Source organism: Neofelis nebulosa, chromosome 15, assembly GCF_028018385.1.
Source record: "Neofelis nebulosa isolate mNeoNeb1 chromosome 15, mNeoNeb1.pri, whole genome shotgun sequence".
Classification (NCBI taxonomy): domain Eukaryota; kingdom Metazoa; phylum Chordata; class Mammalia; order Carnivora; family Felidae; genus Neofelis; species Neofelis nebulosa.
This window is the reverse complement of record NC_080796.1, coordinates 26658670-26668391: the sequence shown is the minus strand read 5'-3', so window position 1 is coordinate 26668391 and position 9722 is coordinate 26658670. Positions and strand designations below refer to the sequence as shown.

General features: G+C 50.6%; 1 long non-coding RNA gene across 1 annotated transcript; it reads right to left on the bottom strand.

Annotated features, from left to right (window-relative positions):
* Positions 1 to 5612: 5612 nt before the first annotated feature.
* LOC131496017 (uncharacterized) lies at positions 5613 to 8286 on the bottom strand. Its single transcript, XR_009254268.1, has 3 exons — positions 8159 to 8286; positions 7122 to 7264; positions 5613 to 5728 (listed from the first exon to the last, which is right to left on the bottom strand). It is a non-coding gene; the product is annotated as an uncharacterized LOC131496017 (long non-coding RNA).
* Positions 8287 to 9722: the final 1436 nt, after the last annotated feature.

Below are 9722 nucleotides of genomic sequence, written 5' to 3'. Positions count from 1 at the left end.
CTGCACAAGCAGAGGAGGCCCTTTCAGAAAAACAACGAGCAGGTGGGCTTCTCAATCGGAACCCTCTGGCAGGCCTCGGAGGCAGCTGGGGTGGGGAAGCAATGTGCCCAAGGTTCACCATAAAGGACAACTTCAGCGTGAAGTGCCGCGGTCCAGCCCGCTCCGCGGGCTGTGCAATGGCCTTGTCACAGCCTTCGTCCCGGACCCCTTTAGTCCTGCTTACCTCCCACCTGCAGGCTCTCTCGGCAAGCGGCAGCCCTGGGCCTGAGCTCCCCGCGCAGCTGAAACAGGACCTGCTCTCCCGCCAGCAGGGAGCTGCGCGTGCGCGGTGGGCGATGGGCAGCCCCGTGTTCGGCCGCGCAGGATGCTGGAGAGCCGGGGCGAGGGGCGCCTCCCGCTGGTGGCCCTGGGGATAGCCGAGCCTGCAGCTGCCGTGGCAAGGCCCCGAGGTCCTTTCTCGCCTCCGTGGTTCTCCCGCATCCAGCCCTGTGGCTCATCTTTCCCCCTGAGCTGACCTTCTCCCTCTGGCCTCGTCCCAACACACAGAATCACACATGTGAAGTCACTGTCACGCACACTCAAACTGCTCAGAGAGATTTATCCCTGATCTGCGAATCCTTGACTTGCCAATGACCTTTCCCTACCAGCCCCTCCCCCCCAGAGGCCCCTCCTGCCAGATCCTCTCAGACATTGTGTGGGATACCCCCTCCCCCACCTCCAGGCCTGGCTCCCAAAATAAAAGCCCCAACACAAACAGCCTGGAATTGTCATGACCCTCCAGACCACTGTCTGGGAATTTATCAGTGAAAGATGAATTGGGGTGCTCTTTACAAGATGCGCTCGTCCCTGGGACGAGTGTGTCACACAGGGTGTGTTAACGTAATGGACTGCTGTCCTCCCGACACCCGGCTGAGAAGGGCAGGTGTAGGCGAGGAAGGGTGGACGGGAGTGGAGAATAGAAACTCTGCAGCCCGGCAGCCACGGTGGGCAGGCTGGGCTGGGCGGGGCTGTAGGAAGGAGTTTTGGGCGGGCCCCACGCAGCCGTGAGGCTCTGGGGAGATGAGGGTCTACACCTGAGTCAGGGTCTAGAAAGGAAAACGAGAGGGTCCTGAAGACAAACTTTTTAAGGTTTAATATTTGATATACACCAGGCAGGGAGTGAAACCCAACTTCCCTTCCTCTTCCCCAGGGTCCTCTGGTTCCTTCCTACTCTTCTCTCCTTCTTCTATTCCCACACTTTCTCTTCTCTTCCACATTGTCCTTCCTCTATTCCTTTTCTCTACCCCAGAACGGAAAATAGTCTAATTCTATTCTCTCTACACTAAAGACTTCAAAGGTTTTGAGGGCTAGCCTCGGAATCTATTGTGACAGCACCACTTTATGGGAAAATGCAGCGGTCTAGCCCTGTGCCTGGATCATAGTAGGTGCTCAACAAATGCTGGGTAAGCAGGTGAAGGAATGAGTGAAGGTCACTTCTTGTGTGTTCCAAACACTGGATTTGGGGGAGGCCTTTTGAAACTGATTCCTTTACATGGGTTACCACTGGCTTTCCTGTAGGCACAAATCACAAGTATCCGTCGTCTTGCGATCCCACAAAATTACAAAGATGAAGCCAGGGTGGGACCCAGGCTCTAGATACCCTCTCTCCCCACCCATCCGGTGTGATTTCTTTTTCTGCGACTTTGCAGACTTTCCTTCGGGGAAAGTCAGCGGGCAGGGACTGATGGGGCTCTAACGCCCTCTGCTGGTACATTTTCAAGACTTGGCTTTTGCAGATGGGTTTGCATACACTTGTTTTTAACTGCTTGGGCAAGGCTAGGAGTGAGATTTCTGGTTTTATTTCAGGCCTCCTGTTCAGTGAATGTCAAGTCTGAACGTGGCTCCTAGTGACAAAAAAATGAGCACCAGGGTGGGCTCCCAGACATTAATAATTTAATTGAAAGTAGCTTTTGTTTTATTTTAACAACCTGCCTGGACTAAGAGTCAAGTCTGAATAGCTTCTAGTCTTGGCTCAGCCTTACATCTCTGATGTCGGTGGGCTCTGTCACGTGTGTTCGAGAGACACGGGTCTGGTTTTTCCAAAGTGAACTGGGAGGTTTCCTCCAAGAAAGAGAAGAAACACTGTGCCCAACGGGCCTGGCTCCTGAGCAGAGGCGATACTGAGCGTTCACTAATCCACATGAAACTCTGTCTCTCCCCCAGAGGCCCACGGGGTGACTGTAGAGAGAAGCCAAAGGCTTTGCTATCTGCACCAGACCCTTTTGATATCTCTCCAGGCTTTGCTATCTGTACCAGACCCTTTTCGGTATCTCTCCAGGACTGCGACAGTGGATACTGAAGAGCTCCTGGGTTGGGGCGTAGTGGGCAGGAAAAACAGCCCACAGGAATACAAAACCCAAGGCCAAACTCACCCAGACCGTAGGCACCCCCTTGGTCAGACTGAGGCCCCCTATTTTCCATACACCTGATAGCATAGATTGGAACGCTGCTTCTCAGACTTCAGTGGCATGGAGCTACGTGGGAGGCTGGCAGACCCTGATTCGGTAGGTCTGGGATACAACCTGAGACTCTGGATTTCTAACAAGATGATGTGGATGCTGCTGGGCTGGGAGAACCACCTAGTGAGAAGCAAGAGTGTAGAGGAAATAGGGTCTGACATCAGAATGCCCCGATTCCAATTCCAACTCTCCCACTTATGCTATGACCTGGGGCAGATTATTTTCACTGCCTCCTCTCTCCCAGCCTGTTTCGTCCAGCATAAGATAGGGAGAATGGCAGTTTGAATGATTTCATGGAATAGAATGACTTCATAGGGTTGTTGTAAGAACAAAGTGAAACCATGTGGGCAAAGCTCTTGGCACAGAGCCTGAAGTGCCCGGGATACGGTAAACAACTTGGTTTGCACATGTCCTTTTAGCAAGTGTTTATTGACCCCATCTTCTATGTCCGGGACTGCTGTAGGCCCTGGGAGAGAGCAGGGACAGAAACAAAATCTCTGTTCTCGAGGAGCTCACATTGTAGTAGAAGAAGAAAAACCACAAACAAGTAGAATACATACTATGTAAGTTGGTGCTAAGTATACTGGAGAGAAAAATAAAGCAGAGTATGGACCATAAGGAATGCTGAGGTGGGGAACATTGTTGTTTGTATGGAATAAGAGGGAACGTGTCACTGAGAAGGTACTTTTGAGGTGAGGGAGCCAGGCATGTGGATAGCTGAGGAAATGGGAGGGAACGTTTGTAAGTGCAAAGGCCCTGGGGCATGTCTTCACTGGTCACTCCTAGGAAACAGAAGGGTCTAAGGTGCCTTCCATCAGAAGAAATTTTAGGAGGTCTCTATTGGCCTTGCTTCCATCCTAAAGAGTCTTATTTTTTATTATACAAATTATGCAAGTTCCTTGTAGAAACAGAGATTACAGGTAAGCACAAAGAATGACAGAAAAGTTTGTCATAATCCTTCTATGCAAAGAAAACCACTGCTTTTATTCTTGTGTACATCCTTCTAAGTCTTTTCGTTCATGCATGCCTCTACACACATGTGTGGACGGACATACCTCACACACACATTCTTACCAGCAATGGGATTATACTCTAATACCATTTCATAATTTGCTGTTTTTCAATTAACATTGTATCATTAATATCTCTTGATGGCATTAATATATTTCAACAATATACTTTTGTTCTTTTTTTAAGTTTATTTTTTTTTGAGAGAGAGAGAGCACAAGTCAGGGAGGGGCAGAGAGAGAGGAAGAGAGAGAATTCCAAGCAGGCTCTGCACAGTCGGTGCAGAGCCCGATGCAGGGCTCAAACTCATGAAATGGGAGATCACCACCTGAGTCAAAATCGGATCCTTAACTAAGCCTCCCAGGTGCCCCAACTATATTATTATTTTTTTTTTAATGTTTTATTTTTGAGAGAGAGAGAGAGAGAGAGAGAGAGAGAGCAGGGCAGGGGCAGAGAGAGAAGGAGACAGCAGGCTCCAGGCTCCGAGCTGCCAGCACAGAGCCCAATGCGGGGCTCAAACCCACAAAGTGTGAGATCATGACCTGAACCGAAATCGGGCACTCAATCGACTGAGCCATGCAGGCGCCCCATGTTATTCTTAATTTCAGTAGAGCATTCCACTTTATGAGTGTGCCGTAATTTCTTTAACCAGTTGGTATCCATTTATATTGTTTCTGATTTTTTTCTTAAAAATTTTTTTTAAACTTTTTTTTAAATTTATTTTTGAGACAGAGAGAGACAGAGCATGAACGGGGGAGGGGCAGAGAGAGAGGGAGACACAGAATCAGAAGCAGGCTCCAGGCTCCAAGCCATCAGCCCAGAGCCCGACACAGGGCTCGAACTCACAGACCGCAAGATCGTGACCTGAGCTGAAGTCGGATGCTCAACCGACTGAGCCACCCAGGCGCCCCATATTGTTTCTGATTTTTAAGTACATATTATAACTGACTCCATAGGGCACCTGGGTGGCTCAGTTGGTGTAGCGTATGACTCTTGGTTTTGGCTCAGGTCATGATCCCAGGGTCACGGGACTGAGCCCCCGCATTGGGCTTCTCACTGAGCATGGAGCCTGCTTAAGATTCTCTCTCTTTCTCTCTCTCTCTCTCTCCCTCTGCTCATCAACTCTGCTCATGTTCTCTCCGAGAATAAAATAAATGTTAAAAAAGAAAAAAAGAATAAGTGACTCCATGATACCTTGTAGTTAAATCTTGGCACCCTTCCCTATTTTTTTCCTCTTGTCTTTTAAGGCTTCTGATATGTGTCACCAGATTGCCCCTCAGAAATATCATGCCACGTAGACTGTCACTGGAGTTGCTCATCTCCCCACAGACTCATCACTCATAAAAAACACAACAGAACAGAGCCCTTCTTGGCCACCCCTTTGGGAAGCTGATATCCATATTAAAGTGGCACGTGGGCAGAACTGCCATTAAACATCCTTCCATCGCCTGCTGAGGGCGCGCTTCTCCACCTTCTGGGTTTCCTACTGTTGGAATCAGGGTCTGGCATTCGCTCGTTCTTTCATCTCAATTCTGAAGATTGAGCGTGCTTTGTTGTGTTTGTTTTAACACGGAGAGAAGTACCAAAGAGTCACCTTGATCACAAACGTAGGAGGACAGATCACCTCTGAAATACTGGGGGGGAGGGGGTGCAGGGAGGCTCTAGGAGCCCCTGGGGCCAGTCAGGGTGGCCCGCTTAGGAAAGCGGGTGGGTAGCCAACCGGCGCGGAAATGGGCATAACCAGACCTGGTGAGTCCGAGAGAGACTGCTCTGAGCTCCCAACTGTGGCGGTAGCAGTCAGCGCCGAGCTGGGCCCCACGGCAGGGGTGGGAACGGACGACAGGGCCTGGCCTCCTCCTGGGCCCGGCCCCGCCCACCTAATTGCCACCCCATGTCTCAGCCACGGGCCTCTCTGGTGACTGCTCGAGTCGGGGCCTGGGGCCGCGCACCTGTTACCTGTGGGAGTCACACGCTGAGGTTACAGGCCTGACAGGCTGTGTCACAGGGACCTGCCTGTTCTTTCCTCTGGAGGAGCCCGTCCCAACCCCTTACCGTTCTTATATTTCCCTATTGTTTGGCCTCCTAATATACACATCCTTCCTCCTCTCAAAACACGGTAAGTCATTTGTTTATTTTTTAAATAAATGTAGATCCACATTCATCGTGACCGGAGTCAGTCAAGGTAGCAGGAAACTGGGACTGGGAATTGAAGGCCTTTGAACCTAGGAAAGGCCATTCTGCCGTCACTGTTGTCATTGTCCCTGCAGTTTTTACTGAAAGATTAACTCCTCCTGGGTGGCTCAGTCAGTTAAGCATCTGACTCTTGATTTCGGCTCCAGTTATGATCTCACAGTTTGTGAGTTCGAGCCCCGTGTCTGGCTCAGTGCTGACAACAAGGAGCCTGTTTGGGATTCTCTCTCTCCCTCTCCCTCTCTCTCAAAATAAATTAAAAAAAATTTTTTTTTTAAGTTTACTTATTTTTGAGAGAGAGAGAGACAGAGCACAAGCAGGGGAGGGGCAGAGAGAGAGGGAGACCCAGAATCCGAAGCAGCCTCCAGGCTCTGAGCCGTCAGCCCAGAGCCCAACTCGGGGCTCGAACCCACGAACCGTGAGATCATGACCTGAGCCAAAGTCGGATGCTTAACGGATTGAGCCACCCAGGCGCCCCTCTCAAAATAAATTAAAAAAAACAAAACAAAACAAAAAAAACTTAAAAAAATTAACTCTTCTACCTATACTCTGATGTAACCCTCACAATGCCCCTGTTAGAGGGGCGTCCCAGATGAGACCGTGAGTCTCAGAGAGGGGAAGTGACGGACCTGCAGCCACATCGCTGATGCTATCCAGATCTCGTTGACCCCAAGAGCTCTGCTCCTTCTTCCTCACCCCGTCACCCTTGCGAGTGCAACGGGCCCCAGGGAGCCACAGAGCAAAGGGAGCAGAGAGCACTGGACCCGGAGTCAGAAAACTGGGGTGTGGCCCTGGCTTTGCTACAAACTGGCTTTGTGGCTGAGGGCACCTTGCTGCACCTCTCTGGGCCTCAGAGTTCCCACAGTAAGTTGAAGAGATTGGCGCGGATGATCTCTGAGACTGCTAACCACGGAGGGGGGGGGGGGGGGCTAGTTCTGTGGTAACGGGAGACCACTCTGCTGTCACAGCAAAGGGCACCACCGCGGTCCAAGAGCCCCGGGGGCTATCGCAAAGCTAAAGTGGTGGCTCTGGCAGCCCCTCTTTGGGACCGCATGGCTCTCCCCTTCTCTCAGCTTCTCTGTTGCTTCGCTTTCTGCAAACTGCTTGTCTTTTTCTACAGACCGGCTTTTTCTGCTTCTTGGGCCAACATGCCGGATGCCTCTCCAGCCCCCAGTTAGAAGTCCTCAGTTCTGGGGGCCACTGGAGTCTCCCCCAATTCCCAGATTCGCAGAGAAAGGGCTCTGGCTGGGCAAGTGGAGCTGGAGATCTACCTTGGTCTGATCAACTGGGACCTATTGCACAAAGAAGAGGTTGGGAGATGCCCCCAAGTTGGGGACAGGAACAGCGTCTTTGGGAGAAGAGATGAAGTATAATGACGCTTCAGGTGAGGTGACATTGAGACCTCCAGAGAAAGCACAAGCTCACCAGCAAAGCTGGTCCATGTGTGGTGTCAGCAGGAATGACAGCTTGGGCTCCCAGAAGGTCCATTCCCAAGGGCAGATGTGACAGCTGTTTGACAGCCGGGCAGACGTGTTCCCTCAGCACACACTGTTGTCCTTCTGCTGCCTCTGCATTGGGTGACATGGAAATGTGGCAGAGGGGAGCTTGGGAAGAGTCAGGGGACAGGGACTGCAGGGCCACCGTCACCAGTCCCCGGGACTTGATCGGCACTGCAGATCATTTGCACAGAGAAGACTCAGCACTTCCGTTACTCCTGGAAGCCCTGTTTCCCTGACGACCTTGCTTTAGTTCTTAGAACTGGCATCCGCTTAGGTTTGAAAACACATTGAGGGGAATTTGGCTGCAAAAGTCAAGTCTCAAGAGGGAACCTTCCCTGTCTCATGAGCCAAACTGAACACAGGGCACAGTCACATAAGTATAGTTCCCGACATGACCCGGGATGGAAATCTGGAGGGAGAGTCCAAAGAGTTCTCTCGGCACCTGCCCAGAGCCTGCTCAGTCTTGGGGGGGATCCGTGCGGGAGAAGCCCCCCACTGGGGTCATAGGGCCAAGGCTGCAAGTCCTGGAGGGGGTTAAGAAGCCAGCTCAGCCTATGCAGCAAAAGTTGAGGTGACAAACATTTCCTAAGAACCTGACAAGTGCAGGGCTCTGACCTCCATGCTGGGGACGAAGACGAATGAAGACCACATAAGCGCTGGCTCCAGAAACCGACAAACTGCAGGGAGAGGAGACATGCAGGCTGGAACCAGTAATCAGGTGGGAAAGGTCTCTGAGTGGCTGAGCAGCCTGGTCACTGGGTCCTTGAGGAGCTGAGTGGGGCAGGTCCAGAAGGGACGGCGGGGGCTCATGGAGGTGGGAGAATGAGGTGAGCAAAGGCAGGGGGTGTGAGAGTGGGATGTGCAGGGCCCACGTGGGATCTAGAGTATAGGCTTACAGATGGGAAGGGGGGAGAAAAGTTCAGACACCTAAGATCAGATCAGAAATGCACGGTCAAGGGGCACCTGGGTGGTTCAGTCGGTTGAGCATCTGACTTCAGCTCAGTTCACGATCTCATGTTTCATGGGTTTGAGCCCTGTGTCGGGCTCTGTTCTGACAGCTCAGGCCTGGAGGCTGCTTCGGATTCTGTGTGCTGTCTCAAAAATAAATAGTAAACATTAATTTTTTTTTTTTTTAACAAAATGCAAGGTCTAGAACAACAAGTTGAGGAGTCTGGATATTAATCCCATGAGTAGTGGGCACTGAAGATTTTTGAGCAAGGGACAGTGTTGGAGTAGAAAGCAGTGGCTAAGGACCAAATATCTGGAAATGGTATCCGCACAACGCATTCCAGGTTGGAAGAAACTAGTGGGTCAGAAACGGGGCACCTGGGTGGCTCAGTCAGTTAAGAAACTAGTGGGTCAGAAGCTACTGTAAGTGGTTTAGAATCCAGATGCTAAGAGCCTGGGTTAGAGTATGTATGGGAATTGGAGGATTCTAGAATGGACATTGGAAATGTTAGAAAGATTGCTTTTGGGAATTGGTAGCTCATTTGCTATGGGAGGGAGAGAGAGAGACAAAGTGTTAAGACTTGAATGACTGAGTGGCACCAATGTCAGAAACAGGGAACGCTAGCCACACGTCCACACACCTGTCACGTGGCCGGGGGTTGGGTAACAAATGAATGCTGGAGTCCCTGCCCCGAAGAAGCCCACACTCTTCTCTCATCCTTAGCTCTCAGAGAAGGTCCTGAGAGCCATCAAAGATATATCATGGAGGGAGTGATCGAGAGCAGGGTAAAGAGGAAAGAAGCCACTGCCCGCCTGTCATAGGGTCTTTGCCCATGTTCTCAGAAATCCTAAAACCGCCAAAAGAGCTTTGGGAAAATAAGCCACAGACATGCCTTCTCAGGCCGGAGTTCTGAGCTCTACGGCATGTGAGATTTCCCCCTGGGAAGTCGAGACAGGGTGCCAGGCAGACAGGTAGATGGAAGGGTTGAAGACAACCCTGGTGGGAGAAAAGGTCCATCCCTTGTCTAGAGATCCTCCTGTGCCCCAGGTTCCAGGACACTGAGCAAGGACAAGGACCCCTGTCAGGAAGTCAGGCAGAGAAGGGATATGGGTGCAGAAGTGAGGATTCTGATTTTGGCTATACTGAGTTTGACACAATGGCCAGGGCTTAGATAGACAGGTAGATCTGAGCTTTGGTGAGAGGTCAGGGCTCAAGTTCAAGCCTTGAGGTTTTCTTCAGTCTAATAAAGCAAATATTTTTTTGTTGTCGTTGGGGAAAAAAAGAGGGCGTAAGGTGACCTGCAGGGCACCAGGGATCAGAGAAGGGGTTTACAGACAGGGCAAATGCACAGAGGGCAATGGGGAAAATTGCTTTTACTTAGCCTGTTTAGAGAATCATCTGGGCCACCACTAGGAGAATGGGTAAGTAAATTATGGTGTATTCACAAAATGAAAACCGCAGAGCAATTACAAAATAATGAACAATTGCTACTCACACAACGGTATGCATGAGTTACACAGACATAATTTTGAGCAAAAGAAATAAGAAAATACCTATAGGATTCCATCTATAAATCAA